Genomic DNA, 16,021 nt, shown 5'->3' with positions numbered 1-16,021 from the left:
TAAAAAAATATAAATCAAAATGCCTTCGCACTTACAGCTACTGCTGTTTACTGCGTCGTGTGGTGTGGCCACTAAAATAATCTCTCCTCCTCTTCTGGGCATACTTCCTTCCCGAGAATTCTTTCTGCATTACTTCGGAGGGGCCCACATTAGCCAGCTTCATGCTATAAGCACGTCTGCTTATGTCTCTGTTAGTGAGGCTTCAATTTCTTGTACGGCATCGAGGTCTAACTATTTTTTCCGTAATACACGTATTCAACGTATGTATCTTTTAACCGCATTCCAGTTATCATCGCGTTCAAGCATCTTGCCCATCAGATTGGTCGGCGCGCTGTTGCCAATCTGCTCCTTCAGAGCAAGTATTTCCCTCAGCCATCTGTCGCAATTAAAGAACGTGTGCACAGCGTCATCGTTCGGTGCTTCGCAGTTATATGCACCTGAGGTCATGCGGTGTAGCTATTTTTAGAGGCATCCGTGAACCGATAGTAACTGAGACATAAGATAGCCCACTGCCCCGAAGTTCCTTTGAACTCACTTACCTATTGTAGGAATGAGCTTCGCCGTCCATCTGCCATTTGGTTCAGTATCCCATCAGCTTTGCCACCGCTGCATGGTTTGACATCTCCGTTCCGCGGCATTAGCGGTGGCTTGGTTTTTCCTGGAATCCCATGCATCCACTCATTCCCGAGCCATGAGGTAGATAGGTATCTCCACGCTGATCACAAAAACTGCTGCGCCTGAGACAGTGCGGTAGGCTGAGGCAACTCCGAGTGCCACTGTTCGTTGTACAGCCTCCAGTTTTTTGCGCTTGCTTTTGCAGTTTACCGCAACTCCCCTTATTTCGCTGCCATACAGAAGGATTGCGTTTGTGGTGTCCATGATCAAACTTCTTTTACTCTGCGTTAGTCCACCGATCTTCGCCATTAGTCTGCTTAACATTCTCGTGATCTCCGCTGCTTTAGTAGCCGCTTGCCATATCTGGGCCCAGAACGTAAGCCTGCAATCGAGTTGAATGCACAAGTATTTCGCCGCTTTTTGAGTTACTAATGATATGGCGCCTATTTGCATGCTGACCTCGAGTGACATGTGACCTCATGTCATCAATATTACTTCGGTCTTATGTTTGGCGGGCTCCAGGCCATGGTCCTCAAACCAAATTGGGTCCTTTGCATGACTTGTTTCAACTTCCTCCAGGTATCCTCCGTCTCTCGCGCTGATATCATTATAGCGACAATCGTCCGCGTCTCCCACGAGATATGTGTCTTCTGTCATTGCTATACTCAGGACCTCGTCGTAGCTCAGATTCCAGAGATCGCGGCCGAGAATAGATCTTTGGGCTGCGTCAGACGTTAATATTTTAGTTTTCTGACAATTTGGTGTGTCGTACAGAAATTCACGCTCTCAAAAGTACCTCTAGAAGATCCTACCCCCCTTGTTTGTTAGTTATTTTATGGCGAGACTATTCCAAGATCTCGGGACTGTAATAACGAAATCCCGAAAATTCGGGAACGTCAATTTTTAAACAATTTACATCCCTAATGTACATGCCGGGAAAAAAATGTTTAAACAAAATCCCGAAAACTCCGGGATCTTAAAAATCGAAAAAATTTACATTTTTCTTACATAGACACACACACACACATACATAAATATTATATATATTTATGGCCATCTAAATTTCTACGTATTCTGCTTTGAGTATTTACTGGTCACAAATGGCCACTCAATCAAGCACGATGACATGCCACAAGAACTTTCTCATCGCACGCTTGACTAGACGAGGAAGCGCGCCTTTGCCTGCTGCTGGCTGGAACGTGAAGCTAGTGAGCCATAAAGAGCCCTTCCCGCATACCCCCTCTTACGTCTCTCTGTGCCCTTTTTTGTTTTTGGCGTCTCACTGTAAATCACATTAATATTGATTATCATTACTTTTATGGCCTCTACGTCGAGTGTGTGACGTTTGCTGGTACTTTTGGTGATTATGCATAAGCCCTTACGTTATAAAATTGTTTATGGCGTTGCATTTTAATATGCGCCTCTGCCTCTACGCTACATGCCACCGGATTATAAGCAAGTGTTGTGCTGCAAAAGAACATACATCAATTCTAGACTTATCGATCTACACTTTGCGTTGGTATTGGTGCGTGTGCAGTTACAGCTCGCACAGTTGAGGTAATACTGAAGGTTGCCGGTGCAGCTACTGGGTACTCTGAGAATTTGGCAGAACCAGTTGCTGAGTTGACGTAATTCTGGAGTTCATGTATGTGTGTATGTATGTAGATTAGGGCGGATAGTTCTCGACATCGTTTCTAGCAGATTCGGATTCTACAGAAAATTTTATGAAAAAAGTCTAATCAAGTATAGCTTTAAAGTCGATTCGAGCCCCCAAATTTTAAAAGAAACTGTGTTTAATTAATACGGAGTTTTTATGAAGATTAAAATTCACCAAAGTCAAACTTGTGCTTGGAAATTTTTTTTTGAAGAATTTTTTATTTTATTTATTTATTTATTTTATTTATTTATTTATTTAAAAGAGTAACAGTTATTAATAACTATTCCACTTACGAAATAAGCACTGGCTGCGAGGGCCTTCGGTTTATGGTATCTTAACTAGAGTAAGAATATACATAGGTAAGTAACTATACAAGAGGATGGGAGCAGTTGAGGGAGTATTAGAATATTAGTGGGTAGTGTGAGTTTGGCCGGATTATAATTATATATATATATATCTAGTTTTCGCAAAGAGTTAAAGTTTTAATTTAGTTAGTTTAATAAATTTACAAATTAAATTAATGCTATTGTCATCTGTGTTGTTGAGTAGCTTCGAATGTTCAAGGTCAGGATGAATTGCATTTCTAGTGCATTTCAATCTTGGGCAGGTATCGAGGAGGTGTGTTGTCGTGTAGTCGTCTGAGTTACAAAAAGGGCAGTCTGGTTTGACTGTGCCGTTTAGAATGTGAACATGGGTGGCTACAGTGTGACCATCTTGAGGTTCTTGGAAGACATGCGTGTAGGATATATGGGTGTGATGCCAGTAGTGTTGTAGTTTTTGTAGTGGTGTTGATAATTAAACCATTGGCTATTGTATGCATCCTGAAGAGATTTTAGTATAATTTTTCGAATATCATTGATAGTAAAATGTGCACTGAAGTGAAGGGGTTCTTGGGTGGCTTCTTTGGCTCTGATATCAGCGCACTCGTTGCCTTGTATTCCGGCATGGCCCGGAGCCCACATGATCCTTATGGAATTTTTATTTGATAAGATATTATTTCGGATTTCAGTGATTATTGGAGGTTCGTTAGAATGGTTCAATATAGCGTCCATTATGGATTTACTATCGCTGCAAATAATGAATTTTCCGCCTTCAAGCGATGCAGCTGCTTCCGCTGTGAATACTGAGCAGTAGGAAGGTAAAGCCCCGATTGAGATTGTGACACCAAGCTGGTTTGTGACTGCAAACGATGTACTGGTGTCTGTTTTAGCTCCATCGGTATAAACGAACTTCCATTCGCTTCTTAAAGGAGCAAAGATTTCATTAAAATGTTGGACGTATTCATTGGAGGAGTTGAACTCTTTGGGGAATTTTAGCAAATCCGCGATAAAAATAATTTTTGGATTCAAGCCTGGTGGGAAAACTGGGATTGGTGGCAAAATCGCATCTGATATGACATTCAGATTGTGCATTAGTCATACAACATTGTATGGTGGACGGTTTGCGGGTATTCTGCAAGAACAGCTTTCGTTGGTGATGTTGGAAACGCGCAGATACTCCTTCTAGCTGCCGCATGGTAAGGAGAATTTAATAGTTTGATGTTTTCTTTGGCACACTGTCCGTAAGTGAAGAATTTATTTTTGATATATTTTTTTTAACAACCCAGTGATGGCGCTACAAAGCAGATTATATGTAATTTTTTAGTACTGTGATAGGAAAAGTGATTGTATCTAATATTTTTTATATGTAAATCAAACTAAAGCCTGCAAAAAACCAAAAAACATTAAATTGTACAATATTTCAAGATTTTTCTTTTAACATTTTTGTTCTAATCATTAAGTTTTTTTAAAATTAACAACGATTTTACTATTAATTATTTTAGCGAACACTATTCCCAGTAACTGCCTGACCGGCCTCATTTTGGAAAAAATACGGCCCAATTATGCCGCTGGCCCATAAATCGCACCAAACAGTCACTCTTTGTGGGTGCATTGGTTTTTTGGCAATCACTCTTGGATTGTCATTCGCCCAAATGCGGCAATTCTGCTTATTGACGAATCCACTGAGGTGAAAATGTGCCTCATCACTGAAGATGAAGTGCGCGATATGCATTTTGATTTGAACGCCCATTTTCATAATAAGCCTGAATAACTTTAACGCGTTGATCGATTGTGTACCTTTCCATTGTTCGAATTGAGTTAGTCTAAAATTGAAAAATGTCGATTGAAATGCAGAAAAAACTTGACGTTTAGGTGTGGTTCACATTCAACATCGGCCCTTGAATCTTAACCACCCTTTACATGTTTTGCCTGCCTTCCAGCGAAAGCGTAAATAAATACCATTTCATACATTACCATAAATTTCATTCTAATCAACTTTTCTTTCGAAATGAGTCAAAATAAAGAACAAAACAAAAAAATCCTTTTTTTCGCAAACCAATTTATTTTCAGCGATTATTATTGTTTCTGTAGCTCAATGCCAAAATTAATGAAAAATGTAAGAAATTAATTGGCTTTAGGTTGGTTTCCCAACCATATAGTTATTTATAGTAATACAAGAATATTTGTTCTGCATACAGCAACTGGTATCATACTAGTCGCTATTGAACTAGTTAGACTTCTTTATTTATTTACAGTTCGTGAACTTTGTTCCCTAAATAAGTAGAGTATTAAAGCTCTGTGACTGCTGATAAGAAAACATATACTTGAACTCTTCTACTTTGCATCTACATAAATCATAGCGAAAAACTCTTATCATGTTGAGCCTGAGTAAGTGACGCTCAACGTATGGGTGCAACCGCACATTGCCTCAGTAGTTACCTATGTATGCATGAATGCACATGCGTATGTATGTTTGCACATTCGTATGTGTGCTAGTGCGCTTGAAAGTACGCTTGCATGATTTTATGTTTCCGAAATGCGTGATGCACTTCAAGTGAAGAAAATCTCAAAACAAAACAATAACAGCAAACAAACCATTTTTTTCGGTACTTCCGAGCCTACCAAACCATCTTCCTATTGTTATATAAGTGCATATGTATGTATGTCTGTATGTGTGCATGTATGTATATATATTTCTTTTCAATTTATTTGCTTTGATTTTCTAAAAATCATTCAAGTGTGGCGAGGCAAAGGCGAAATCGGTAGCTGCATTCAGAGAAAAAAGAAGAAAAAAATTATAAATATTTTAACATAATAAAGCACAAACAGCGGTGTGTATGTGTTGGCTTGCGTGTTACAATGTGTGAGTGCGCGTAAAAATCTGTGCTGAGCGCGAATTGGAACAAGCGATAATGGCTAATGGTGTTTGATTGATGCAGTGGCGCGTCTGCGCATGCAACACGCGGCTGCCGCAACTAATTTTTTTATACCCACTCCCACAAAAATGCTTTGTTTTCATACTTGGATTTCAGTAAAGAGTGTGTGAGTTAGACGAGTATGGAAATATGTTTATAGCGCGCCACGATGCCGCTTTTGATTACTTTTGCTTTTGCCGCATTGCCACGCTTACGAGTGAGCGTGGAGAGTTAGCATAGCTAACGTCGGTGCTGCTGTGGCAGCGGCGTGAAAATGGGACAACAGGAAATGAGTGCCGGCGCTGCAGGCATAACTACACATACACACACACAGGCGTAACTACACACGCACACTACTGCATGCGCCTAGCTAATAAAAGTGATTTTTTATTCAAAATTTTAACTCAATTTCGAGTTGTCGTTATGATTTGGATGTGTGTGCGTGCGTAAGTGTGTGCGCGCATTTGAATTTAGAATTATTTGTGCTTTATGTCGCGCACTCTTTATGCGCTTTTTCACTTTTTTCTTTTTATATCTTTTATTTTTTTTCATACTTTTTTCAACTTTTTATATTTTTAAATTTATTTTTATTCTTTTCTTTCTGTATGCCTTTTTTATTATTTTTTGTTTTTCTGTATTCGTTTTTGATTTCTTTTGTCTTATTTTTTTTTGTATTCGTTTTTTTTTTTAATTTTTTTTTAATTTTGTTATTTTTTTTCTGTATTAGTTTTGTTTTAATTTGTCTTTTCTGTATTCGTTTTTTTTCTTAATTTCTTTATTATTTTTTGTTTTTCTGTATTCGTTTTTTGTTTTTGTATTTGTTTTTTTTTGTATTCGTTTTTTTCTATTTTTTTATTATTTTTTTCTGCTGAAGTTTTTTTTAATTTTTATTTTCTGTATTCGTTTTTTTTCTTAATTTTTTTTTTGTACGCGTTTTTTATTTAATTTAAATTTTTTTTCTGTTTTTTTAATTATTATTGCGTTTTCTGTATTCCTTTTTTTATTTTTTCATCTGTATTCGTTTCTTTTTTTCTTAATTTTTTTATTATTGTATTTTTTTTCGTATTCGTACTTTTCTTAATTCTTTCATTTTATTTTTCTGTATTCGTTTTTTTTAATTTTTTTGTCTTATTTTTTTGTTTTTCTTTATTCGTGTTTTTAATTTTTTGTTTGTCTTTAATTTTTGTATTATTTATTTCTGTATTAGTTTGTTTTAATTTTTTGTTTCCTGTATTCGTTTTTTTTTCTTAATTTTTTTATTATTTTTTGTTTTTCTTTATTCGTTTTTTTAAATTTATTTTTTGTCTAATTTTTTTTTGCATTCGTTTCGTTAATTTTTTTATTATTTTTTTCTGAATTAGTTTGTTTTAAATATTTGTTTTCTGTATGCGTTTTTTTTTTATTTAATTCTTTGTTCGGGTTTTTTGTTTGTTAATATTTTTATTATTGTTTTTTCTGTATTTCGTTTTTTATTTTTTTTTTTCTGTATTCGTTTTTTTTCTTAATTTTTTTAATTTTTCCCCCCGTATTTGGTTTTTTAATTGTTTTGTTATTTGTTGTTTCTGTATTCGTATTTTTCCCTTTTTTTAATTTTTTTTTTGCTGTTTATTTTAATATTTTTTTTATTGTTTTTCCTGTTTTTTATTTACTTTTTCTGTATTCGTTTTTTTCTTAATTTTTTTTATTATTGTATACGTTTTTTATTTAATTTTTATTTTTTTTCTGTTTGTTTTTTTTTTTTAATATTTTTTATTATTATTGTCGTGTTATTTTTTCTCATAAAATATTCACATTTTTCCTCGCTCATTATTTCTGTAGCGGCACATGAAAGTGCGATATAACCGCAAAAGTGTCATTTCGGCACATAAAAATCTTCAACACAATCTTCGTGCATCAGCGCTCGCACACTTACGCACAAACACTCACGCACGCTCATTCCCATTTACATTTCTATTCGGCTATCAGCAGCATCGTCATTATCATCAGTTTCATGACACAGTTGCTACACTCCCTAAACTTACGCCGCTTCTCATTTTTATTTTGTTCTAAGGTTTCTCGTCTAGACTTCACTTATGCTCATGCGGAGAATAGCGGTTTTATGACGCCATTCGTCGCCTGTTTTTGTGTTTTCTTAGACACTTTTTGTTATCATAAATTTTATTGGTTTTATTTTGCAAATCCTGTGATTTTACCACTTCTTCCTGTTCAAATGTAATGAATAGTAGTTTGATTGGATTGTCGCAGCGCGTCGCAGAAATTAAGGGTGCGAAGAAAGGGCTTCACACTGGCTGGTAAAATTTTTGTATGTATGTATGTATTTGTGTGTGTGATTGAGCATAGTTAAAATCACATTTCCTCTCACATACCGGTTTGCTGATTTGTTGCTATTGTTAGACACTTGGCTGGTGACTAATGCAGACTATTCCACTCTGCATTGGCTGTTGTGGAGGACTAACATAAATTGGATTTCCCTGCTTACTTTCAATCTACTAGAGATAGAAAAAACACAGAAATATTAAATTTTCTCTGGAAATTCTTTAATATCATTCAAACCATTTCAACGAAGTATTAGCAGTAAGCAGATTATTTAATCTTTTGTTTTTATTTTTATCCGTTCTTTAATTTGTCAAACCTGGTAATTACCTTTAACTTTGTTGTTGTCTCGAGAACAACATCAACATCAGACCGTTAACCGGCCCTTAGCGATTTTAAAGTAATCAGCAAGTAATTGGTTCAAGTCAACAACCTGCTTAACATACATACATACATATTTGAGGTACCTTGATTCAGTATATCTGCCATCAAACCGAATACATCCCCACTAGGTTGTTTGTAGCTGACGGAGTTCGTCTTCAATCTTCCTTCCAATGGCAAGCAACTCATATTTTTAATATAGGTGTATCCTACGAAATGTCAATTATTAGCCCATGCATCAGTTTTTTTTTTTTTTATAGCCGATTCAGAAAGCAAATTTTTAATGGCCCACCCTATATGTGTGCCAAGTGCTGCAGCGCATTTGGTCACAATGACCGCACATTGTGACTCGAAGCTTTCAACTCCAAAAAAAAAAGAAACAGAAAAACTAAATCACTAAATGAAATTCAGGCAATATTTCGTTACCCTTTTATGCACTTGCGCTGAGCTCAGTATGTTTTAATTTTGTGGAAATGCAAATGCGCATACATAAACGTATTCCATATATTCTGCACAGCCACAATACCCAATTCACCATTCGATTCAACTTAAACTTTTGTGTTGACAACAAAGCGATAAAGTGAAAACAACTAGCACAAACAATTACAGCTACATAACAACAGAAATGGTAAACAATTAAAGCCAAGTTTTTTTCACAAATTTTTTGTGTTTCGTTTTTCTTTTTTTTTTATCCCATTCGTTTGTTGTGGTGAGTTTGCACGTGTTAGAATGAATTTTATGAATGTATCATTCGACGCGACAAGCCAGGCCAATCCATTCCAGTTGCCTTTTGTGTTGTCACACTGTGGTTGTTGAAGAATGACTCACTGCACCTCAAGTGTGGGGGAAGTGGAGGCTAACCAAAACCATTCTGCCGTAACATTTGCACAAATGAAACGAGAACAGACAATAGTCGAAATGTTTTGCCCATCTTATTGTGTGATGCACAACATAATAATAAATTACTGAAAAGGGATGCAAGAAAGGGACCCCTTTTGGGACCAAAGTATTGTAGTTATTCAAAAAATGGGAGCAGAGCGGGGAGTGGCTCATGGCATCATTGAAATTATTGGAATCAGCGAAGCGTGCTGTCGCATTTCCGATTCGAGTGGGGTAAAACAGTCAGCATACGGCGTTAATAAATGCTCGGTGAGTACACAGGGATACACAAATGACTGACAGTTCAGAAGTCAACGTCTGCATTCGTGTCTTGTAATTACGAGCATACGAATGGCTCTAGTACTACGAGTGCGAGTGCGAGTGCGAGCATTAGTCACAAAGCGCAAAATGAGTGCGTTTCGGGTGAATGCATGCAAAAATTGGTCATTTATGAGGTGTGTGCGTGTGGGTGGGTGTGTGCGAGGAGAATCATTAAGAGCGTGCAATTTCACACCTTAACACTAAATACCACACTTATTACTTTCTTACTTATGCATTCTAGATGTTGGCGACAAACCGCGTCCCTTGATACTTAGTTTATTGCCTTAAGACGCGGAAAAGTCGCGCAAATGTTTAATGAGTTAAGTTGAAAGAAATGAAGAAAAAGGCGCTTACTTAAGTATTAGTAGATGCACCATAAAAGTTGGCAAACACACATGTGTGTGTGTGTATATATGTCTGCATATACTTATGTATATGTATGTATGCATGTTTGTGCATGTAAAGACGAACTTCAAATGCTGGTTGCACTGTTGTGACACCCAGTGCCTCGGAAAGGCATAATTATGATGCGACACCTTTGAGCTTGTAATGCATCCACCCGCAAATGGCGAGACATTATTGGCAGTAAAATACCCAGTTGGAAATAACGAAGCAAGCCTAACTTCTACGATGATTAAACCACATCAATGTGGTTTAAAGCCTGGTAAATCTGCTATGAACTTTTTTTTTTTATATTCCACATGTTGAGAAAGTATATTTTTCGACAAAAATTATCTGGGAAAACTGATTAAATTTGTGGAAATTAATATTTTATTGGGCCACCACCAGCATCGATGACCCCTTATTGCTTAATTTCTCCCGATCTAAAGCATTTAAAAGAAATGTAATGATGCAATTTTGTTGTTTTAAGTCTAATTATATAACAAATGTAAGAAAATAAATATTTTCAGTATTTGCTTTAAAAGTTATCCACGAAAAAACAAAAAAAATGCACTGACAAAAGTGTACATACGAACTTAGAAAATAGGAGTTCTCTAGGAAAACCGATTAAATTTGTGGATATTAATATTTTATTGGGCCACCACCAGCATCGATGACTGCTTGCAAACGTCTGGGCATTGGTGCTGCTAAGTTTTCAAGCTCTTCCACCGAGATATTCTGACATTTCTCCAGCAACTTCTCTTTGAGGATTGGAGCGCTAGTAATAAAGTGCTTCCAAATCTTTCGCTCCAAAATTTCCCAAACATGCACAATAATGTTCAAGTCCGGGCTTTGCGGAGGTGAATATAGTTGCCGTGGAGCATAATACAGCAGCCAGTCCTTGACAATTTGCGCAGTATGCTTCGGGTCATTATCTTGCTGAAAAATCCAGCTCGAGTCTAGACCTAGTTTGTCTACGGATGGCTTCAGGTTTTGTTCCAAAATGGTCTTGTATTGGAAGCGATCCATATTTCCTTCAATGAAAACGAGGTTTCCAACTCCTGTGGCTGCAAATGCTCCCCAAACCATGACACTGCCACCCCCATGCTTTACAGTCGGAATCAGATTTCTAGGATCCATGGCAGTGTGTGGTTTTCTCCAAACTTTGGCTTTGTCGTCGTATCCAAATATGTTGTATTTGTACTCATCAGTGAATAAAACTAGTTTCCAAAATTCGATTCCCTTATTAAGGTGCGTTTTTTACAAACTCCAGACGAAGCTTTCGGTTTTTCTCGCTTATAAGGGGCTTCTTGGGAGGAGTTCTGCAGTTGTAGCCTTCATTACTAAGGGCCCTGCTTATTGTGCGTGGGTGAACAACAATTTGATACCTCTCGGATACCTCCTGGGCCAAATCAGTAGCATGTAATTATTTTCGGGTTGAGCTTCTTGAGCCGGCCACTACGCGGCTTACTCTCCAGAGAATTGGATGTTTGAAAGTTTTTACAAATAGTTTGTACCGTAGAATTGCTTAAATGCAATAAATCAGATATTTCACCGAAGGATTTCTTATTACTTCTGTACGCAACAACTAATTTTCTCAAATCAGTAGAGATTTCTTAGCGGAGCGACATTATTCCGCTCGTACACTTTTTCAAAAAACAGAATGCCATAAATTTTAAGAAGAATGCAAAGTAGAACCACAAAATAAAACAAACGGTACTTTAGAGTTAAGTTTTCGCAGAAAGGAAGAGCAAAATAAGTGTCTTAATATAACGCATGTACACTGTATAACTGTATATTTACACTTTTACAAGGTGGTCCCTCTAGCGAGTGGAATTTGAACTATCGAATTTTTAACCACAGCCGCAAAATAACATCCGTGATGTGTCGGAAGTTAAATTTATTTACTTTAGACTTGCAAATTAACTCTTTTTTTTCATATAAAACTCATTTTTATCTTCACGGCTTTGTAAAAAGAATTGTACCATTTGTGGGTCTGAAAATCCATAATTCATCATGGGAAAACCGATGTATCACACACATACATACATCTGTTTTTGATCGGGTGACATGATTGGACTTTTTTATTTTCGAAAATCATCAAAATTGTTTCAAGTAGATAGCATTTGATTTTAACGAGACTATCCAAGGTGCGAACAGTGATGTAAATTGTTCCCCTAAAAGCTGTGTCTTGTCTCCATATTTTGTTGGTCATCGTTAAGAATAAATGTTATGCTAACCATCCTCACTGCAATACTATGATTTGTATGTAGTAGAGACTTGTTGCTACTTGAGAACAGCATTAAAGTCAACAGCAATATGCAATTATAGTGTTTTCTTTTCTCCCAAAAATGTCCATTCACTATATTCTGATTGAAAAGTTGATCAATAATCGCAAATTAACCATCAGAGAGCTGGCAGAGATCTTCAACATTGCTTAAGAAATACTCAAAAGAGCTGATTTTATGTAAAAAGAGACCACGCTGATATCGCCAAAGACATGATTTCCAAGGCCGAGTGCGACCCATCATTACTGGAGACGACACGTGCGTTTATGAGTACGACACGCAATCCAGGCATCACGCGAGTGAGTGGAGGAGAGTTCAGAATGAACCAAGACCAAGAAAAAACACTTTGTTTTCACGCCAAAAAGAAAGCGCTGCTCACGATATTAATGGATTACAACGGTATTGTACACCACGAAGGTCAGACAGTTAATGCGGACTATTATTTGGGCGTTATGAGACGTTTACCTGAAGCAATTCGCCAAAAAAGAAAGGATTTGCGGGAAAACAACTCGGGGATTTTGCACCATGACAAAGTTTCGTCGCACATTTAAAAACCGAAACGAAGTAATGGAAAAATCGAAGAAAGCTCTAATGGCTATACCGAAAATAGTGTTCCAGAAATGTTTCGAGAGCTGGATCAAACGCAGGCATAAGTACGTTGCAGTTGCTGGAAAGTTGGTTGGTTGGTTGGTTTAAGTGGTCTTGTTTACCAGATATTTACGGCATGACTATATCCAGTCTGTGCGGTTCAGGAACCTTATCAGGTTGTTGACATCTAAGCCAGACAGCAGTTCCAGACTCTCGAATAGCGGCCTGCCCATGGTTAACATTCTGTTCTTCCATAGGGCAGGACATTCACAGAGGAAATGGAAGATTGTTTCCTTTTTCTCCGGTTGTTTACAACTATGATGGTGTGTGTTGTGAAGGATGCCCATTTTGTCTGCTTGTTCTTCCACAGACCAAAAGCTAGTTATGACTGTCGTGAGCCTCCAGGGGTCCCATCGTTTCATATTCATCGCTATTGACGATTGCTTGAGGTTTTAGGTGGGCCATAACTCCTGCTGATTTTATATTTCCTCTGGTCTCTCCATTTACAATCTGCGATTCGAAGGTATTTTAGGGAAATTCCATTCTGGACTGCACCTAATGGTGTGAATACCGATTTTGCAAGAGCGTTACTCATGGCAGATCCCCTTCTTGCCAGTTCATCCGCTTTCCCATTACCTTCGATGCTGCGATGTCCCGGGACTCAGATTAAGGTAACTTTATGGTTTTCGCTCAAGGTGGTAAGGCTAGTCCTGCTTTGTTCCACTACTTTAGAGGTTGTTGTGGCTGAACCCAGCTGATGGGAAGTACTTGGAAGACGGTAATATCAGTTTTGTGTTTTGAATTTTCTGAATATATTTCGGAAAGTTTTTGATCATTTTTTTAAACTTTTGGTAGCTGAATATAATGAAATAAAATGATTCACTTCGATTGCTTATAACAATTCAAGTTTACGGACAATTATTTTGACGGACTTATGTAAATAGATAAACAAAAATTAGCTGGAGTGAAAAAAAATCAGTTTTGGTAAACGATCGCCACATTCGTCTGAATACAAAAGCTTGAGATAAGTAAACACCACCCTATGAATCTGCTGAGAAAAGAAAACGAAAATTTAGACCTCTGGCACAGGACGGAATAAAAGTGACATTAGGCCTCTTTTTTCGGCAAGACTTAGCAAGCGGCGATTAGATAAAGCAAATGACCAGATGTCGGCAACGTGGGAAGAGAACTGCCTTACATTACATGTGCTGGTAAGACAGTGCGCCCTAATGACTTATAGCCATTCTCCATAGCGCCGAATCTTACTTGATAACTTTGTTGTTGCTTTCGCATGCAAATTTTTCGTCAAGTTAATCGAGCATAGCGATTGCGAGCGGGGAATTGGCGAATAGAAGAGGCCTATTATTGTGAGAAGAGAAAACATCATTAGCTTTGAACAGTCAAGGCACTTGATGAATAACAACAACACCCTTTTAAAATCTCGAGAGTTTTTGAGAGAAAATCTTGGCGTATAAGCTATGGATCTTTATAACGCGGAATTGAGTTCATAAGGGAAAGTTGCGCAGCACGAGTTTTATGGGGACATCAACTTAAAACTCGTTTATCAATTTCTGGTTACAATTTAGTTGCTTTTTTTTACACATTTTCGTTCTCTGGCCTGCCTGTTATGTTTTTTTTTTTTTTTTTTTTTTTTTTTACGAGGAGGCAGCATCGAAAGCCTAATCCCGTCAATGTGGGACTTTAACCCGAACTAAACCTCCTACCGTCAAAGTACCGATCCCCCCGGTACAACCCTTTAAGTATTCGTCGGGAGGCGGTTTGAGCACTAAACTCAACGACCGTTATTGTCCCGATGCAATACGTCGAAAGTAGCATCTGCTTGTTACCACACACTGTTTAGGGCATCTGATGAGAAAGCCACCCCTGTCACAACAGTTATCCCCCACCCACCATGTCTCTGTTCATACCACAAAAAGGTAAGTTTCTATGTCTGGTATCGTCAGTTTACCTGCATCCAAATAAATCAATCTAGAAAGTGGTCATACAGCACAACCGTAAGTTACTAAATCTACTACTACAGGAAAAGTTACTACATCTACTGCTATGGAATTTCAGCTATTTAGTACTATGCCTTCGCTTTTTCGCCTTCTCTCCATTTGTCTCAAATCATTGAGTACGAACGCTGACAATTTTTTTAAACAATCCCATACTTCTTTAGATTGTAGCATGTGTGGAACAACATTGTCCGGTGTTATTGGTTCTGCTATTTGGTCCGGTGTTGGTTCTGCTATTTGGTCTCCAGCAACTCTCGTTCTTTATTATATCTTTGGCAGTGAAAGAAAATATGCTCCGCATTTGCATTAGCCTTGGCACAAAATGAGCATATAACTCCATCATCATGGGCATACTTGTGGAGGTATTCTCTAAAAAAACCATGTCCTGTCAGGAACTGCGTCATATAAAAGTCGACATTACCGTGTTTTCTATCGACCCATGCCTGCACATCACTAATGAGTCGGTGTGCCCATCTCCCTTTGGTTGTTATATCCCAGCGTCTTTGCCATTTAGATAGACTCTCGTATCTGATTTCTTTGCGCTCCTCAGCTATTAACGACCTGCCAAGGCTTCGGCTTTTGTCATATATTCTCTTACTTTCCATAGCCGTTATATCTGTTGTTATGTGTATGGCTTGAAAAATGTTATTTAGCAGCTCATTCGCCGATTAACATTTCTTACTTCCCCGTCTGCTCTATTTGAGAGCACATAACAGCCGATTGAGAGTTTTACATTCTTCAGTTCTAATATTGAAATTTTTTTACGTTCTACTAAGACCCCCACTACTACCATCAAAGGTCAAGTTTTTGAAACAGCTTTTAGAGGTTAGATAGGAAGACCCACTAGGTCCTCCTTCTTCGAAAACATTGCATAGCCTCTAAGTTCTATGCGCGACAATTCACACTTTAATGCCTCATATTTCCCCATGGGCAACTTATTTAATTTTTGCAATGAGGTGTGATGTGCCTAGCCAAGCTTGCCTCTGCCTCTACCGAATCGAAAGTAAAACAAGTTTTCGCAAAGTGCACTGCATTTGCACGCCCACCCGCCTACCATTCAAATTGGGTGATGCGGTTAGTGCTGTCACCTCTTGCACAATATTGCACAGACATCACAGTGCAGAGTCAGTGGCACACAAATGTTGCATGAACAACACTCAATGGCAAAGAAGGCGCGCGTCTATGCCGTGGAACAAGCGATATAATTACTTTGTTATTACTTTGTGCATACATGCAACTGGGAGTGTGTATGTGCATTGGCATAGCAGCATACAATGTAATGTAAACTCCTATGCAAGTAGGTAGGCCGGCATTTGCACCGCGTGCCGTGCCGTGATGCGCTCGAGCG

This window comes from Anastrepha ludens, chromosome 2, assembly GCF_028408465.1.
Source record: "Anastrepha ludens isolate Willacy chromosome 2, idAnaLude1.1, whole genome shotgun sequence".
NCBI classification, from domain to species: domain Eukaryota; kingdom Metazoa; phylum Arthropoda; class Insecta; order Diptera; family Tephritidae; genus Anastrepha; species Anastrepha ludens.
This window is presented reverse-complemented; position numbering follows the sequence as displayed.